Source organism: Bos mutus, chromosome 7 (genome assembly GCF_027580195.1).
Source record: "Bos mutus isolate GX-2022 chromosome 7, NWIPB_WYAK_1.1, whole genome shotgun sequence".
Classification (NCBI taxonomy): domain Eukaryota; kingdom Metazoa; phylum Chordata; class Mammalia; order Artiodactyla; family Bovidae; genus Bos; species Bos mutus.
Window position 1 is genome coordinate 103387358 of NC_091623.1, and position 20445 is coordinate 103407802.

The 20445-nt window shown below is 39.9% G+C and overlaps 1 long non-coding RNA gene across 1 annotated transcript in view; it reads left to right on the plus strand.

The window, feature by feature from the left end:
* The window catches only part of LOC138988654 (uncharacterized), a 734014-nt gene that overhangs the window by 420844 nt on the left and 292725 nt on the right, over positions 1-20445 (plus strand). The gene's annotated exons all lie outside the window — the stretch shown is intronic.

Sequence of the window (20445 nt, forward strand, 5' to 3'; positions counted from 1 at the left end):
CTAAATTAGGTAAGGTGTGGGCACTCAGAGCAGTACATTCTGTAAAGTTGTGGGAATCTGGGTGGAAATACAAATTGAGGTTGCAAGGTTGTGCGTAGAAAAGTACAAATCTCCGTTGATCCTCGTCACCTGTACAGCATAACAAAAATGGGAGATCAGTAGATTTCTCAAGTATCTTGTTCCATTGAAAATTCAGGGCTCTTGGGGGAAAGTGTGATCAGTATGTCTTTTTGGCTTTGATTGCCTCCGTGATAGAATCCAATACCGGCTCATCACCTAGCCCTGCCTGCTGTCTGACACTTCACTTTTGACAGTTAACTTGTTGAAGCAAAAGGCAGTAGGATTTAGAATCAGGCACACCTGTAAGAAATTCTGTAAAACTTTGGGAAAGTAACTCAAACTCTCAGATCCACATTTTCTTATCTGTAAACTGGAGAGTTGTGTTATTATATTCAATAAATACTTCTTGAGGATTTACTGCATACCAAGGAGTGTTCTAGGCTTTGAAGAAAAATCAGTGAACAAACAAGATGAAGTCTCTGCCTATGTGAACTTTTCTTCTGGTAGTGATTTCTGAAAATGTCCAAACAAACTAATGAGTGAATTAATAGAGTTGAAGATCATAATATGTGCTGTGAAGAAAAGGGACCATACTAACATAAGGCTACAGGCATTCTTTTTTTTTTTTTGATAAAGAATGGTCAAAGAAGACTTATCTCAGATATCATTTGGGCTGAGTTCTGACTGATGAAATGTCAATCATAAAAGAGTTAAGGGAAGTGTATTCCCAGAAAAAGTAATAGCAAGTACAAAGGTCTTCAGGCAGTAACAAGCTTGATGTGTTTCAAAAACATCAAGAAGGCCAGTGCAGCTGGAACTTAATGAGTGGACAGGAGAATATGAGAGTTGAGATCAAAATGACTGGAAGGGACAATATTATATACATTTTTTGAGGATCTGATAATAAGTTTGGATCTTATTTAAACTGCAGGGACTTTGGATCTTGTTCAAGCCACAGAGAAATCTTTGGACAGTTTTGAGCAGGAGGGTTGCTCCTGCTGCTAAGTCGCTTCAGTCGTGTCCGACTCTGTGCGACCCCATAGACAGCAGCCCATCAGTCTCCACCGTCCCTGGGATTCTCCAGGCAAGAACACTGGAGTGGGTTGCCATTTCCTTCTCCAATGCATGAAAGTGAAAAGTGGAAGTGAAGTCGCATAGTCGTGAATGACTCTTCACGAACCCATAGACTGCAGCCTATCAGGCTCCTCCGTCCATGGGATTTTCCAAGCAAGAGTACTGGAGTGGGGTGCCATTGCCTTCTCCAAGGGTTGCTACTGGGGGCAATCATTCCCTTATGTCTCTGGACTGTTTTTGCCTATGGATTGAATAGGCTTCCATATTACCGGTAAGAAAATAGAAATGCAGAATGAATTCACTGTGTACCTCTATCAACAGAGGTAAATCTGAACAAGCACAGGGCTACTCTCTGTAGCTGTGGGCCAAAATAAAATACATGGCATTCGTCTAGGGATGATAGTGGGCAGTGACAAAGATGCTATTAGAGGCTGGAAGGACCCATGGCGGGGGGGTGCTGATAATTTGTTATTTAGTTTACAGGTATCTGGAATAGGAGGAGACACATGCAGATCTGATGGATAGAAAACCATGTACCACTCAGAGTTCCTAGACTTACAGTTGTGTCTGAATAGGAGTAGAAATCAGGCGGGCAAGGGGATATGATGTGGGGGTACAAGTGGCATCTATGTAAAGCTTTCAATAAAATACAATAGCTAATATTTATTGAGCACTTATTCTTCCTAGGTACTATTGTGGACATATGTACACACATGGTTTTCTCTCCATCAGATCTGTATGTGGCTCCTTTCGTTCCAGAGACCTATAAATTAAAGGACAACTTATCAGCCTCCCCTGTGGATTCTTCCAGCCTCTAATAACATCTTTCTCATTGCCACCATCTCATCCTTAAACTAATGCAATGCATTAAATTGTTTTTATTGAAATATAGTTGATTTGCAATGTTGTGTTAATTCTGCTGTTCAGCACAGTGACTCAGTTATTTATATATATATACATATATATATATATATATATATTCTTTTAAAATATTATGGTTCATCATAGGATATTGAATATAGTTCTGTATTATACAGGAGGACCTTGTTGTTTATCCATTCTGTATATAAAAGCTTACATTTGCTAACCCCAAACTCCCACCCTCCCTCCACAAACTTCCTCCCCCTTGGCAATCACTAGTCTGTTCTCTGTGTCCATGATTCTGTTTCTGTTTCATAGATAGGTTCATTCGTGTCCACATTTTAGTGGTATCGTATGGTATTTGTTTTTCTCTTTCTGATTTACTTCACTTAGTATGATAATCTCTAGTTGCATCCATGCTGCTGCAGATGGCATTATTTCATTCTTTTTTATGGCTGAGTAGTATTCCATTATATACATGGACCAAATCTGCTTTATGTTGATGGACATTTAGGTTGTTTCTATGTCTTCACTACTGTGAATAGTGTTGCTATGAACTTAAGGGTGCACGCATATTTTTGAATTATTATTTTGGTCAGATATATGCCCAGGAGCAGGATTGCTGCATCACATGGTAACTCTATTTTTAGTTTTCTGAGGAACCTCCATACTATTTTCCACAGGGAGTGTACCAACCTAGATTCCCACCAACAGTATAGGAAGGTTCCATTTTTTCCACACCTTTTCTAGCATTTGTTCTTTGGTAGTTCACTGTAGTTTTTATTTAATGCCATGTATTTTGGAGTTTTTGTTACAGCAGTGCTCTTCTTCCACATCCAGTTTTGAGTTAATAAATTGGACTACATTATGCTGCAGTAACAAACCACACAAACTCTCAGTAACTTTAAACAACAAAAGTTGATTTCTTTTTTGGGCTATGCATTGATGGGCTGGGGAGAAAAAGCTTTATAGATACTCTCTTCATCCAGGATAATATGGAAAAGTCTACCATTCAAAACACAGTGCTAAGACTATTAGGAAGACCAGATATGAGGGTGTAGCTTCTCAGTCCCATCTTTCTGGGGACTTTTCTTCATCCTTTAACATCTAGTAGTGCTCTGGATATTGAGAATGTACTCAGCAAATGGATTATAAATAAAGAGGTGTTGTAGAAACTAGATTGTCTATGAAGCAATCATACTTGATGAAGGAGTAATTAGGAAAATTGTCACCATCTCATAAGAAAGTTTTTCTGTTATAGATGTGAGCAGTTTGAACACATTTCTCAGAGACTCTGGAGTGAGAACAGAAGCTTGGTTTAGAAAGAGGCATAACATTCCCATTTTTTAACTTTGGCATCCTCATGGGTCAGGAAATGCTCATGACCTTGGATAACATTGACAAAAATGTAGTGTGTAAAACAAGGAAGGTTATCATCAATTCTGTTACACACTAATTAGGCCAGACCAAGATTATTGGCTCTAGTTTTGACTCCTGCTTTTAAAGAGGGACTTAATAAGTTGACATTGTTTACTGAGGACAACTGAAATGGTAGAGGAATTTGGAGTTACTGTTCTAGGAAAGAGGAAGCCTGGCTTAGACATTATTCCTGCCTTCAACTATTTAAAAATGTACATTTGTAATGGAAGAAGAATTTGATTTATCCTAATTCACTTCCTGGGGGAGAACTGAGAGCAATAGCTTGTCAATATAAGGAGGAAGATTTTGAGCATTTGGAGTAGATTACAGTGGCAATGGATCAACCATGTCACTAAAGTCCCTCAACTGAGGCTGATTGGCCATCTGTTAATATTTTATCAGGTTATGTCAGTTAGTATTAGTTTACCTTTAAGATTCCTGAGAACAGTCATATTGTGCTGCACAGGTGCTATTGCTTACTCAGTATCTCCTCTTGGTATCTAAGGTGCGCCTCAAAGCTAACATGTCTAAAACCAAGTTTATGCATCATCTTCCACCTTTAAAAAGTGCTTCTCCTATATTCTCTGTTCAGTGAGTGAATTACCATGTGCTTAGTTGTCCAAGCTAGAGAGGTGTGTATTATACTCACTCCACCTTCTCGTTTACGCACTATCATCTGATTTGTGTGCAAATCTTCCCTGTCCATTATACCTTTCTATCTCAAATATATATGCATGTGAATATATATATACACACACACCCCCACACACGTATATGTGTGTGTATGTGTGTGTATATATATATATATATATATATATATATATATATATATCATCCACCATTCTCCATTCTCACTACCTCTGCCCTCTTCCAGGCCACCATCATCTCTCCACTGGATTTCTAGCTGGTCCCTCACTTCTACTTTGCTCCATCTCCTGTCCTATCTTGTCTTGTAGCTAGAATAATGTTTCTGAAATACAAATATGACCATATATCTCTTCTACTTCAAATCCTTCTAGGGTCTCCATTGCCTTAATATGACTCATAAAGTGATTCACGATCTGTTTCCTTCTCTTCTGTTACTTTAGTTCCTAAGTCTCCTTTACAAACATGCTCTTGCCACGGTATGTTGCTGGCAGTTCCCCCACAAAGATCGTCAGACCTCTGTGTATGTTGTTCCTTCTCCTTGAGGTCATCTTCCCTCCTCCTTCATCTCCCTTCACTCTGTTAGCATGTCTGCATCATACAGAACATTTTATGAGAAGACATCACCTGTATTTCCAGGCTGGGTGAGGTGTCCTTCTTGTGTGCTACTCTTACCTTTTATATGCCTTCACTTTAACACTTGATAGCAGGGTCAGAAAAACAGTCCAGAGACCAAATACATCCTGTCACATGTTTTGGTAAATAAAGTATTGTTAGAATGCCACATTTGTTTGTTTATGCTTTGTCTATGGCTGCTTTTGTGTGACAAAAGACAGAGTTGAAAAGACTGAGTGGTTCACCAAACCTCAAATAATTTCTATTGGGTTGTACATTAATTTTCTAGGGCTGCCGTATCAGAGAACCACAGATTGTGTGACTTCAGCAACAAAAATTTATTGTTTTCCAGTTCTGGAGGCTTGAGGTCCAAGATCAAGGTATTGGCAGGGTAGGCTCCTACTGAGGGTTGTGACAATGAATCTGTCCCATGCCTTTTCCTTCTTCTGATGGTTTGCTAGCAATTTTCAGCATTCATTGGCTTGTAGACACATCACCCTAGGCTCTGTCTTGATGGTCACATGGTGTTTTCCCTGTGTCCTATTCTGTCTCAAAATGTCCCCCTTTTATAAGGACACCAGTCATATTGAATTAGGGCCTACCATGTTGACCTTATTTTAAGTTGATTACCTCTATAAGGCCTCATCTTTAAATAAGATGACACTGAGAGGTTACTGGGGTTAGGAATTCAACATGTGGACTTTGTTTTTTGTTTTTATTTTTCAGATTTTTTTTGAAATTTATTTATTTTAATTGGAGGCTAATTACTTTACAATATTGTAGTGGGTTTTGCCATACATTGACATGAATCAGCCGTGGGTGTACATGTGTTCCCCACCCTGAATCCCCCTCCCACCTCCCTCCTCATCCCGTCCCTCAGGGTCATCCCAGTGCACCAGCTCCAAGCACCTTGTCTCATGCGTTGAACCTGGACTGGCAATCTGTTTCATATATGATAATATACATGTTTCAATGCTATTCTCTCAAATCATCCCACCCTCACCTTCTCCCACAGAGTCCAAAAGACTGTTCTATGCATCTGTGTCTCTTTTGCTGTCTCGCATATAAGGTCATCGTTACCATCTTTCTAAATTCCATATATATGCATTAATATACTGTATTGGTGTTTTTCGTTCTGACTTACTTCACTCTGTATAATAGTCTCCTGTTTCATCCACCTCATTAGACAACATGTGGATTTTGGAGTGCACAAAACTCAGTATGTAACAGGCTCTTTATAGAAAACACCAGGTTTACAGTGTTATATTCAACCATATATCAAAGTGCAGGACCCAGTCTTACTAATGATAGTATTACTAGTATTTAGCATAACGCTTTGGATAGACTAATCACTCAATAAATACTCACTTAGTCAAGAAATGAGTTTGAGATTCCACCTGGTGACCTGACATCTCATTTTTTTTTACCATATCTATGCTGCCTTATATAATCATTGTAGTCCATTTCATAATTACTTCTAGATGTCTGAATGTTTTCATCATGGTCTTGACTCTGTCTTCAGTTATCTGTAAATAAGTTACTAAATTTTTCGAGGTGTGAGTTTCCTTATCCCAAGGCTAAGACTCCTAAAGCCCTAATATTCTATAATACTGATGGCATTTTGCAAATATGGTAGTCCTTTTACCTTTGGTGACTAATCTTGTCTTTTGTTTACAAAGCCCAGTGGATCTGCACTTTGGTAGGTTTATTGGACGGAAAGAAGAAGCGGACCTTGATTTACCCTAATTTTCATAAAGTCTTCTCTGGATTCATAATTTCCCACAACGTCAGTGAGAGCTTCTGTGGCAGGAGATGCTATGTATCCAGGAAGAGAATCATGGTAGCTGTTGATTTCTTTCTAAACTATCTGATGGACATAAAGTTAGTTTCAGCTTCAGTCTCAATGACTTATATTAATTGGAAAGAGAAAATGACTAAGGGTGTTTAAACCACTAATAAATGGAGAGTTTAGTAATTATCTCTTTATGAAGGTGTCACCTGGAATAGTTTTCTCTGCAGATCAGAAGGGGGCTCAATGGAAGTCAACCTCAGACTATGTGGTATGATTCACAAGTAGAGAAAAGCCCTACTGGCTAAATGTCCTGCCCTGAAATTGCTAAAATCATATTATTTCTTTAAGTTTCTCATATTTTTGAGGGAAAATATCCTTCTCCTCAGCCTCATCCTCCTTCTTGGGAGCAGTGGTAGCATCAGCAGCAGTGCCAGCTTCCATGATAGAATGTTAACTAGGTGCCAGGAACTGAGCTAAGAGCTTTCCTTGAATCCTCTAATACAATCCTTGAGACAACCCAATGAAGAAGTAATTTTATTATTTCCACTTTACAGGCAAGAAAATCCAGGATTTAGAGAGGTTAAATGCCTCATGAAGTCACATAGTTAAAATTATCATTAGTGCCAGGACCTGAACAGGACCTAACCCATTGCTTTTGCCTTATTCATGAGTCAGAATTATCATGCTACAAATGCTATTTTATTCTCATGTGAACTACTGAGCCATGTATTTCTGGGATATCTACTTTCAAACAGAGTATTACTATGGACCCAACATATTCACATGGAGGTCAGTCCATAGCTGACATGTACTCAGTTCGGGGATTCACATTTTAAAGGACCTCTGTTTTAAGTTAAAACATTAAATTTTAAGCACTCAAGTTATTAGAACCTGTCAAACTTTCACGTAGGAGCATATCTAGATTTTCTGTTATAAATTGGCCCACAAATTAAAGAAAATGGCAATTTTCCATATTAGTGCTCTTTGTATAACAGGGCTACTTATAGATATGGCTTCCCAGTTGGATCAGTGGTAAATAATCCACCTGCCAATGCAGGAGATGCAGAAGACATGGGTTTGATCCCTGGGTCAGGAAAATCCCCTAGAAAAGGAAATGACAACCCAGTCCAGTTTTTTTGGCTGGAGAATCCCATGGACAGAGGAATCAGGCAGGCTACACAGTCCATAGGGTTGCAAAGAGTTGGACACTATTGAACATGCAAGCATGCACTTGTAGATAACATCATTCAGTGTCCTTGTCACTGTGGGAAGTATTTTGAATAAAAGTATGCAGGGTTTTTTGGTGATCTAGTTGAAGAGACAGATTAATCAAGTAATCTCATACATAGTGTAAAATTATTGCAGGGTTGCATAAATTCAGTTCAGTTCACTCTCTCAACATGTCTGACTCTTTGCGACCCCATGAATCGCAGCACACCAGGCCTCCCTGTCCATCACCAACTCCCGGAGTCCACCCAAACCCATGTCCATTGAGTCGGTGATGCCATCCAACCATTTCATCCTGTCATCCCCTTCTCCTCCTGCCCTCAATCTTTCCAAGCATCAGGGTCTTTTCAAATGAGTCAGCTCTTCACATCAGGTGGCCAAAGTATTGGAGTTTCAGCTTCAACATCAGTCCTACCAATGAATACCCAGGACTGATCTCCTTTAGGATGGACTGGTTGGATCTCCTTGCAGTCCAAGGGACTCTCAAGAGTCTTCTCCAACACCACAGTTCAAAAGCATCAATTCTTCTGTGCTCAGCTTTCTTTATAGTCCAACTCTCACATTCATACACGACCACTGGAAAAACCATAGCCTTGACTAGATGGACATTTGTTGACAAAGTAATGTCTCTGCTTTTTAATATGTTGTCTGGGTTGGTCATAACTTTCCTTCCAAGGAGTAAGCGTCTTTTAATTTCATGGCTGTAATCACTGTCTAGTCAAGGCTATGGTTTATCCAATGGTCATGCATAGATGTGAGAGTTGGACTATAAAGAAAGCTGAGTGATGAAGAATTGATGCTTTTGAACTGTGGCGTTGGAGAAGACTCTTGAGAGTCCCTTGGACTGCAAGGAGATCCAACCAGTCCATCCTAAAGGAGATCAGTCCTGGGTGTTCATTGGAAGGACTGATGCTGAAGCTGAAGCTCCAGTACTTTGGCTACCTGATGTGAAGAACTGACTCATTGGAAAAGCCCCTGATGCTGGAAAGGATTGAGGGCAGGAGGAGAAGGGGAAGACAGAGGATGAGATGGTTGGATGGCATTACTGAGTCAATAGACGTGGGTTTGGGTGGACTCCGGGAGTTGGTGATGGACAGGGAGGACTGGCGTGTTGCGGTTCATGGGGTCGCATAGAGACGGACACGACTGAGTAACTGAACTGAGCCGACTAGATGGACCTTTGCTGACAAAGTAATGTCTCTGCTTTTCAATATGCTGTCTAGGTTGGTCATAACTTTCCTTCCAAGGAGTAAGCCTCTTTTAATTTCATGGCTGCAGTCACCATCTGCAGTGATTTTGGAGCCCAGAAAAATAAAGTCAGCCACTGTTTCCACTGTTTCTCCCCATCTATTTGCCATGAAGTGATGGGACCGGATGCCATCGTCTTAGTTTTCTGAATGTTGAGCTTTAAGCCAACTTTTTCACTCTCCTCTTTCACTTTCATCAAGAGTCTCTTTAGTTCTTCTTCACTTTCTGCTATAAGGTTGGTGTCATCTGCTAATCAGAGGTTATTGATATTTCTCCTGGCAATCTTGATTCCAGCTTGTGCTTCCTCCAGCCCAGCGTTTCTCATGATGTACTCTGCATATAAGTTAAATAAGCAGGTGACAATGTACAGCCTTGATGTACTCCTTTTCCTATTTGGAACCAGTCTGTTGTTCCATGTCCAGTTCTAACTGTTGCTTCCTGACCTGCATACAGGTTTCTCAAGAGGCAGATCAGGTGGTCTGGTATTCCCATCTCTTGAAGAATGTTCCACAGTTTATTGTGATCCACACAGTCAAAGGCTTTGCCATAGTCAATAAAGCAGAAATAGGTGTTTTTTCTGGAACTCTCTTGCTTTTTTGATGATCCATCAGATGTTAGCAATTTGATCTCTGGTTCCTCTGCCTTTTCTAAAACTAGCTTGAATGGGTTGCATAAGAGAGGTGCTTTATTAAGAAAACTATAAGATGTGATCTAGATCTAAGACCTGAGAGATGAAAAGCAACTAGAAGGAAGTGTTGAGGGTGGGAGTTGGGAGAAGAGCATGCCACAGCAAGCAAAGAGCATGTGCAAATATGCTGTGGTGGGAGGGGAGCAGTCTAGTACAGGAGGAGGGGGTGAGGGGCCTTTGAATCAGGGGAGTCATGCTGTGAGATGGGACCATGCAGGGACAAGTGTAGACTGTGCCAAGGACTTTCTTTGATTTTATTTCAGTTTTCTACTGAAGGAGCCAGTGGCAGTTTTAAGCAGGAGAATGACACAATCTACAGAAAGATCTCTTTTGACTGTAGTAGGGAAATGGATGGAGATGAGGAATATGAGGGGATACAGGCTTTTCTTGTTTCTTGTAATACAAGTAAGAGATTACATTCACTTGGACTTAGATCACGGCAGTGGAGATGATGGGAGGAGATATAAATAGAGAAGAATGTCAACAGGACTAAGTGGCCACCTCTTCCTGTCTGTGTGACCTTAAAATCCTTAACCTTTCTGAGTCACTGTTTACACCTCTGTAGAAATTCAAACCATAATACTATCTACTTCAAGGTTATTGTGAGTTGACATGGGTACCGGCACATGGTAAATGCTAAGTAAGTATTAGTTGTTATTCATGTTTGTTGTAGAAGAAGTTGTCATAGTAATAATAGTCATATTGCCAAATGCAGGATGAAGAGCTGAGTAGGATGAAAACATTTGCAATAACTGGATAAGTAAGATTCCTGGGTCAAAAAGATAGAATTAAAAGTAATTGACCTGAAATATACTTCTTTGTAACTTCCTTTTGTGCCTTCTTTGTAAAGCCTGGTGTTAGAGAGACTAAAAAAAAAGTTAACTTTCACATTTTCATCCTTCCCCAAAGCTCTTCAGAGTTATAGTCCTACTGAGGAGACTGGAAGTCCATATGCCCCACCCCATCCCCACCCCCCCCCCAAACCTTGCCAACACTAAACATCAGCAAAGTTTCCTTTTAGGGGTACAGTATTATTTAATTTTTAGTTTAAATTTGACTATCTTTTCATGTTTAATGGTCTCTATTTTTTCCTTTGAAACACCTTTTCACACAACTTGCCCAACATAAGTAATACATAGCAAAGAAGACTTTTGATAACACCATAGAAACAGACTAAAAGGCAACATTCCAGTAAATAGTTAGAATTTTGAGGAGTCAGATGAGGGCAACCAAAGTAGTAAGGAGATTAGAAACCATCAAAGTGACAGTACAAAGCCCCCAGGAGGATTGGTGCTAGAGGAAAGAGCACTTTGGAAGATTGTCATGTGGAACATAAACATCTCCCGTGGTGCTTCTTTGACCCAAATAATGATGCTACAAGCAGGTATGTAGTAAGTTAAATAAGGAAGAGATTTCTAATGGTTCTCTGAATACAAATAAAGGAAGCTGTCTGAGAGGCAGGGACTTTCCTAGCAGAGAAGACATTCAAGGGAGCCTAGAGACCTCTCAGAAGTGCTGGAAAAGACTATAAATCAGACAAGGATGAATGAGTTTTTTACTTTTCAGAGTGCCCTCCACAGACCAGCAGTGTGAGTGTCACATGGGAGCTTATTAGACTTGCAGAATTTGGGTTCCAGCTCAGACTTCCTCAATCAGAGAGTGCATTTCAGCAGGACTCCCAAGAGCATATTAAAGTGTGAGGAACACCGGACTAAATAACTTTGACAGTTCTTTTTTAATTGGAATGATCCTGTGAACTTAGGCATGATCTCTGGAGGAGGATCTTGGGCATGGCATGAGGATGGTGGAGGAGCTCCCATTGAGCTGGCAGGGCTTGTTGGGTTTTTCTAATTTCTCCATGCATTTTCGTACCAAGTTATTAGCAGTGCCTGTGGTGATACAGGAAGAAGTGGGTTGCTTCTTACAGAGTGAATATTCAACAGTTGATTCTCAGGGTGAAAGACACTTGGGGATTATCTGATTTATAGTGTTGTTGTTTTCCATAGCTTTATTTTATGCAGAAAGAACTCAAGGGCAGAAAGGGGGAGTCGCTTGCCCAGGTTAAAATTTAAACTGATAGTTTCTTTGTACTTCAACTTCTAACCAAGTTTGTTCTCTCCCTAGCTTGCTATCTCTCTGCTCCTCCATCTCTTTCCCTCTCCACCTCTAACATACACACAATTCACAGGTTAACCTGCTTTTTAAATTAGTCTGGTGTCTGTCCTTAGGGCCAAATACCAAAACCTAGGAGAGAGGGGATTGTAATACCACAGAAGGAGTCTTTCCCAGGCTTAATGGAGCAGGCTGTGAAGAGCACTATGAACAGCAGTTGAAATGGAAAGGAATGTAAACTAAGAATGCCAGAACTTTTCAGCATAACATACTCTTCCTTAGTTTGCCCTCAGGCTCTCCAGCTGAGGTTTGCCATTCATTTCAATAAAAAGTCTTGATCTAGACCAGAGAAGAAAATGGGGAAGAGTTAAGTTGTTGATATTCAGTGGCTAAGTCATGTCCAACTCTTTGCAACCCTAAGAAATGCAGCACACCAGGCTTTGCTGTCCTTCACTATCTCCCAGAGTCCACTCAAACTCATGTACATGGAGTCAGTGATCACATCTAACCATCTCATCCTCTGTTGCCCCCTTGTCCTCTTGGTCTCACTCTTTCCAAGCATCAGGGTCTTTTCTAATGAGTTGATTTTTCCCATCAGATGACCAAAGTATTGGAGCTTCAGCTTCAGCATCAGTCCTTCCAGTGAATATTCAGCACTGATTTCCTTTAGGACTGACTGGTTTTATTTCCTTGCAGTCCAAGGGACTCACAAGAGTCTTCTCTGGCTCTAGAATTCAAAACATCAATTCTTTGTCACTCAGCCTTCTTTATGGTCCAATTCTCACTTCCATACATGACTACTGGAAAACTATATCTTTGACTATATGGACCTCTGTTGGCAAAGTGACATCTCTACTTTTTAATACACTGTCTAGGTTTGTTATAGCTTTTCTTCCAAGCAGCAAGCATCTTTTTATTTCGTTGCTGCAGTCACCATCCGCAGTGATTGTGGAACCCAAGAAAATAAAGTCTATCACTGTTTCCATTGTTTCCCTATCTATTTGCCATGATGTGATGGGACTGGATGCCATAATCTTAGTTGTTTGAATGTTTAATGTTGATTAGCAGTCCTAATCCCAGTGACTTGAAGACCTGTATATAACCCCAGTTCCACCATCTCAGGGATGTTTAGCGTAATGGGTCCTTGGCCAAGTTATTATATATATGTGTACTTCCATGTCCTTATGCAGAAAAATATGGATTATTCTTATATCACCTATTCACAAAGCTTTTGTAGTTCTCACAATACTTTGGGAAAATACTTTGTAGCTCCCAAGATATTTTTGCAGTTTATTACTTGTCAACTACAGGGCTTCCCTAGTAGCTCAGATGGTAAAGCATCTTCCTGCCATGCAGGAGACCTGGGTTTGATCCCTGGGTTGGGAAGATCCCCTGGAGAAGGAAATGGCAACCCACTCCAGTATTCTTGCCTGGAGAATTTCATGGACAGAGGAGCCTGGCGGGCTACAGTCCATGGGGTCACAAAGAGTTGGACACGACTGAGCCACTAATACACATACAGACACACACATCAGTAATAAAGAAGCTGTCAGTCTTCCCAATAAATACATTAAGATTAATAATGGCAGGGCACTCTTTCTTACTCATTATTCCACTTCCATGGCTAGGACAGCATTGCCACATGAAAGCACAAAGAGCACTCAATCAAGCCTGGTTAAATGGATGGATACATTCTTGAAGGAAGGAAGGAGGAGGGAAGAAAGTTGGAAGGACAGGAAGCTTTCAGCTTGTGTGACACTAGAGTCTTACTTGTGATGATCAGGTTTTCTCCAAGTTTCTTTCTGGTCTTCTGGTCTCACGTTTCTTTCATAGGTTTTGCTTTTTCATTGATGATACTGAACTTGTCAGTAGTATAGTAAGAAGAACCAGGGTTCTGTGGTTAGGCAGACCTAGATTTAACTTTGCTGCTTGAATCTATATTACATTGGGCAAGTTATGTACCCTATCTAAACATCAATTTCATATCAGTAAAATGGGATTGCATGTGTGATCATTTGCTAAGTCATGTCCAACTCTTTTGTGATCCCATGAACTGTAGCCCACCAGTATCCTCTGTCCATGGGATTTCCCAGGCAAGAATACTGGAGTAGGTTGCCATTTCCTTTTCCAGGGAATCTTCCCAATTCAAGGATCAAACCCACATCTCCTGCTTGACAGGTAGATTCTTTACCACTGAGATACCAGTTAAGACCAAAGTGGGATTAACAATTCCTGACTCATTAGCATTGTTGTGAGGATTAAATGCAAAATGGGTATAAATAATTAAGCATAGTATTTGGTGTACAGCAGTTCAGTTCAGTCGCTCAGTCATGTCCAACTCTTTGAGACCCCATGGACTGCAGCACACTAGGCTTCCCTGTCCGTCACCAACTCCTAGAGCCTACTCAAACTCACGTCCATAGAGTTGGTGATGCCATCCAACCATCCCATCCTGTGTCATCCCCTTCTCCTCCCGCCTTCAATCTTTCACAGCATCAGGGTCTTTTCACATGAGTCAGTTCTTCACATCAGGTGGCCAAAATATTGGAGCTTCAGCATCAGTCCTTCCAATGAATATTCAGGACTGATTTCCTTTAGAATGGACAGGTTGGATCCCCTTGCAGTCCAAGGGACTCTCAAGAGTCTTTTCCAACACCACAGTTGAAAAGCATCAGTTCTTCAGTGCTCAGCTTTCTTTATAGTCCAACTCTCACATCCATACATGACTACTAGAAAAAACATAGCTTTGACTAGATGGGCCTTTGTTGGCAAAGTAATGTCTCTGCTTTTAAATATGCTGTCTATGTTGGTCACAGCAAGTATTCAATAAATGCTATTTTCCTGCACTAACAGTTCAAGGAGTTTGATCTACTAATAAAAAGACTTGATCAGTGGTCATTATACTGGTACCAAGCAGGCCAACCATCCAATAAATGGTTTGAAGTAGAATGCATAAATATAATATTGATTTTTGTCCTCAATCACATTTCAGTTGAAGGCAATTTATAAGTCTGTGATTTTTTTTACATGATTGAATTTTTTAAATCTTTTATGTTAAAATATTGATTCAACTTCTGCCTTTTGAAATTACTGCAATTTTTCTTTAGTTCTAATCTATGATTCATTTGTATAAATGTTGTATGAAAACTTGAAGAGGATATGTATTTTTGATATGAGAAAATCTGTTCTATATAATTTCATCTCATCAGGTAGTTTTCTTTGATGGAGAGCACCAATGATTCTGTAGAAGCAAACAAACAAACACAACTTGTTTAGGTGTAGCCTACTCTGCAATTCACAGAATTAAGGGTAATTCGTGGGATTAAACAACCTAGCCTTGAGCAGGAGAGGAACCAGGTTAACGCTGAAGAGTCAGGCAGTAGATGCTTATGAGCAGCGTCTTTGGGACACTGTTGTTTGTTTGATACCTGATTCCAACTATATTCTCTCCCTTAGGATCTCTGCTTAAGAATGACATTCTCCAAAGGAATAAAGAGATTGACTTGGCTTAGGTTTCTTGCCTAATGCTATGAATTACAGAAGAGGTCCAGTTCCCCACTAGAAGATGGGAGGAGAGAACCAGACAGGCAATAACAACAGAGGTCCATCACCTAACCTGTGAAAGTCACGTCTTTATATGGTCATCTCACTGTTTCCTCTTTGATCTGCCAGATTAAGCCATGGGTGTATTTAGGACCCAGGAAAATGAGAACAGTGTGCCACGTAAGAGAATATGGCTAAGCTTGAATTCAGAGTATTCTCTTTCCCTAGATTTGTTTGTCTCCATAGAAAGAGTGTTATAATACCATCCTTATAATTACTATTATCACAACCACCACTACAATTTATTGAGTAATTTGTTCAGTATTAATATTTAAGCTATTTATCAAACACTATGCTGAATATAATTCTGCCCCCATGATGCTTAGAATCTAGTTGCAAGACAATCATTTAGTGAGATAAACACATAAGATGATGTGTGATTGTATTTGGAGTAACTATGGTGAAAGAGAAATTCATTAGTCTTAGAACGTAATATGGAGACTTGGTCTTACCTGGCAGGGCAAAGAAGTTTCTGAGGAGATAAGGATATCAGAGGATGTGTAGAAATTAACCAGGTGAAGGGAGCTCAGGGATAAAAATTTACACAGAGATGAATATATGGAAAGGGTCCATGTCTAGCAGAAGCATGATTTATTTGAGGAACGGAATGAAAGATCATGTGCTTGAAATACAGAGAACAAATGAAAGCATCCTGGGGAGTGTGGTGCAGTCATGTGGGACTTAATGGATAATTTTAAGTATTCTGGTGTTTAGCCTAAGATAATAAAAATCTATTGGATCAGAAGCATAGGAATGACATGACCAAGTTTACATTTTAAAATAATACCTCCAGTTACTGTATGAATAGTTTGAGGGATTAGGAGTCAATGTAGAGTATATCAGGAGATAATTGTAGGAGTAAATGAGATGAATGAGGAGGGCTTACACTAGATTTGTGGGACAGAGATAAAGAGAATTAGATTTGTTTGGAGGTTCTAGCCGGGAGCGCAGCTATTCGTATACCCTTGGACCGAAGACCGGTCCTCCTCTATGGGGGATGGTCGTCCTCTTCGACCGAGTGCACAGATTCCGGAGGGATGCACATGGAGCGGTGAGGGAGGAAGGGGACACCCGCCTAGCCAGCCAGATCAGCCGAATCAACCCTAACGATCAATGGGGTGACAGATTCATGTTGATATATGGCAAAACCAATACAATATTGTAAAGTTAAAAATAAAATTAAAAAAAAAGAATTAGATTTGGAAGAAATTTAAGGAGTAAAACAGACAAATTTGGTGATTTGGATATAGAGAGAAGGAGAAGAGAGTGATCACTATGATTCCTAGGTTTGGTCTTGTGTAATTGAATGGATGATGATCTAGTCAATCATACCAGCCAAAATATAGGTAAATTCACATTAATAAAAAAGGTGGAAATAAGCCTGAACTTAGGGGGGATTATGTTTTATTTTAGACATGTTGGCTTTGATACATTTTGATTACAGCTATTCGTAAAAATCCAGGAGTGGTTGGATATACATAACTAGAACTCACAAAGAAGATCTTGACTATACATGTAAGTGTGTGAAGATTTGTTGGTAGAGGACAATTAAAGTTCTTGGTGTGGGTGAGGTTGCCTGTGGAAAGAGTACAAATGAGAGGGGATCTAGATCGGATCCCTGAGGAATTCCAACATTTAATTTCAAGATAGAAGGAGCCTAAGAGATTCTCTAAGAAGTCAAGATAATCATTCTTGACTCTACAAAAGGTGTATAATTGTAATCGTGGGGAATGTGGATTGCACTGATCTGAGGAGACAGAGGTAAGTAAGGAAATGAGGACTTTTGAATAGGCAGCGATTGTAGAAATTATTTTGAGAAGTTTGGCTGTGAAGGGGAAGAAGAGAGATGAGATTGAGACTAGAGAGTAAATTTTGGGTTATGGGATTACTACTATTTTTAATAAAAGAGATTTTTTTAAAAGCAGAAAGAATCCCTTTGAAAGAGAGAGAAAAATGGATGAAAGACAGAAGAGAGAGAACTTAAAAAGAGCAAAAGAACACTATATGTGTGTAAGATTCGTTAGTAGGTGGGAAAGGGGGCATACACCTCCAGAGTTAGGAGAATTGACCCTAACAAAGAGGAAAAGACAGCTCCTCTATCGTGACAGAAGGAAAGATGATTTCTAGATTTTGTAGCAGAAACTTGAGTGACTCCAGCCTGTGTCTGAGGGCTTCTAGTTTCTTTGTGAAGCACAAAGAAATGACTTCTACTGAGGCATCAAAGAGGTGACTGGGAGAGGGAAATGGGTGGCAAAAAGTCAGAGGTCAGGTGGAAATTTGGGGACAGTAGAGGCTTATCAGCAAGTAGGAAACTGAGTTAATCAGTAAAAGCTGTAAGGTTGCTGGGTTATGAAGGTCCACGTTAGACCGGTCAGTCCATCTGTCAGCACACATCTGTTGAGCCAGATATTGCTCTGTCCCCAGGATATAGTAGCGAGTGAGAGGGGAAACTGTCTCCTATTGAGGAACCTACTTGTTAGTGACAGGGTGGTGAGTGATGGAGGCTTATTGGCTCCACAAGAAGACTTGTTTTTCTTTCAAGTATGGATATGTTACTAAACTACTCTTTTCTATTCTATGATTTTAACCAATCATGCTTGATTGTTGGATTATAGTCATAAATACAGTAGGTAAAGTTTCACAAATAGGATAGAGATTTGCCTGAAAAGTGTAAATTAAAAAAAAAAAAAAACAGAGAAACAATGGAGTTTGAGTATCATTAAGTGTATTTTAAATAATTGATCATGGAGACTAAAATAATAGAAATTTAAAGAGGAGTGATGAATTCATGAACTGGTAGTTGCCTTGGGGATAGCTGAAGAGGCAAACTGGAAGAATAGGGGATATGGTTTGAGTGGGATTCATAGATATGTCGTTTTAGAGATAGAATAATTATGGTTAAAGGAAAAATCTAGAGTATGGTGCAAGATGGATTGGCTCAGATGGAGTTGAGGGGGCCACTACAGATGAGATGGTCATGAAACTGAATGGGCAGAGTGTCATATGGATTTATACATGTGGAGGTGAAGCACCAACATGACGGTGGGATTTGTGAAGAGACACTCTAAACCAGGTACTGGAGTCTTTGAGGAATGAAATGCATGCCTGGGACAGTAATTCTAACAGCAGCGAGTGAGGAGACAGGATGGTGTATGTGATCTCGTGATTCTCAGCAGGGCTTTTGTTCCTTGCCAGAGCGTCAGTCATTCCTAAGCATTTTACATATTATTTGTTCTTCAGGATAGTCCCATTACTATTATCTCATTTGCAGATAGGGAAACTGATTCTCAGAGACTTGGTTACTTCAGGCTATAGCAGAACTGAGATGAGAACCCAGGGCTGTCTGGTAGGAATTTTTTTAAATTATTATTATTATTATTATTATTTTTACTTTACAATACTGTATTGGTTTTGCCATACATCAACATGCATCCACCATGGGTGTACACGTGTTCCCATCCTGAACCCCCCTCCCCATACCATCCCTCTGGGTCATCCCAATGCACCAGCCCCAAGTTTCCTGTATCCTGCATCAAACCTGGACTGGCGATTCATTTCTTATATGATATTATACATGTTTTAATGCCACTCTCCCAAGTCATCCCCCACCTCCCTCTCCCACAGAGTCCAAAAGACTGTTCTATACATCAGTGTCTCTTTTGCTGTCTTGCATACAGGGTTGTCATTACCATCTTTCTAAATTCCATATATATGCATTAGTATACTGTATTGGTGTTTTTCTTTCTGGCTTACTTCACTCTGTATAATAGGCTCCAGTTTCATCCACCTCATTAGAACTGATTCAAATGTATTCTTTTTAATGGCTGAGTAATGCTCCATTTTGTATATGTACCACAGCTTTCTTATCCATTCATCTGCTGATGGACATCTAGGTTGCTTCCATGTCCTGGCTATTATAAACAGTGCTGCGATGAACATTGGGGTATATGTGTCTCTTTTGATTCTGGTTTCCTCGGTGTGTATGCCTAGAAGAGGGATTGCTGGGTAATAAGGCAGTTCTATTTACAGTTTTTAAAGGAATCTCCACACTGTTCTCCATAGTGGCTGTACTAGTTTGCATTCCCACCAACAGTGTAAGAGGGTCCCCTTTTCTCCACATCCTCTCCAGCATTTATTGGTTGTAGACTTTTGGATACCAGCCATTCTGACTGGCATGAAATGGTACCTCATTGTGGTTTTGATTTGCATTTCTCTGATAATGAGTGATGTTGAGCATCTTTTCATGTGTTTGTTAGCCATCTGTATGTCTTTGGAGAAATGTCTATTTAGTTCTTTGGCCCATTTTTTGATTGGGTCGTTTATTTTTCTGGAGTTGAGCTGTAGGAGTTGCTTGTATATTTTTGGCATTAGTTGTTTGTCAGTTGCTTCATTTGCTATTATTTTCTCCCATTCTGAAGGCTGCCTTTTCACCTTGCTTATAGTTTCTTTTGTTGTGCAGAAGCTTTTAATTTTAATTAGATCCCATTTGTTTATTTTTACTTTTATTTCCAATATTCTGGTAGATGGGTCATAGAGGATCCTGCTGTGATGTATGTCAGAGAGTGTTTTGCCTATGTTCTCCTCTAAGAGTTTTATAGTTTCTGGTCTTATGTTTAGATCTTTAATCCATTTTGAGTTTATTTTTGTGTATGGTGTTAGAAAATGTTCTAGTTTCATTCTTTTACAAGTGGTTGACCAGTTTTCCCAGCACCACTTGTTAAAGAGATTGTCTTGAAAATCCAGGTTTTAGCTTTTCAGCTGAGAAGCAGTGGCTTTTGAATTGTCCTACTGGCTCTTCATGGCAAGAGTATCTAACAGAAACACTCCAAGCAGGTCCATGCATAGCAGGCCTTGGATAAAGCAGATCAGCAGACAGGGAAACTCTTCCTGTCTCCAACAAGACTTCTGACGAGCCGTTTGAGATGACTGAATGTGGTCACATCCACTGGAAGGAACTGGAAAGTTCCATGGTGCTCTGAAAGACCCTTGTCTGGCAGGCAGAACATGCTGGAAGAAGACAGCAGCAAGTTGAATTGCCAACAGGCAACTGGTGTAAGGCTTCTGGTATGGAGTAGTGTGTTGTACCCAGTATGAGAATAGC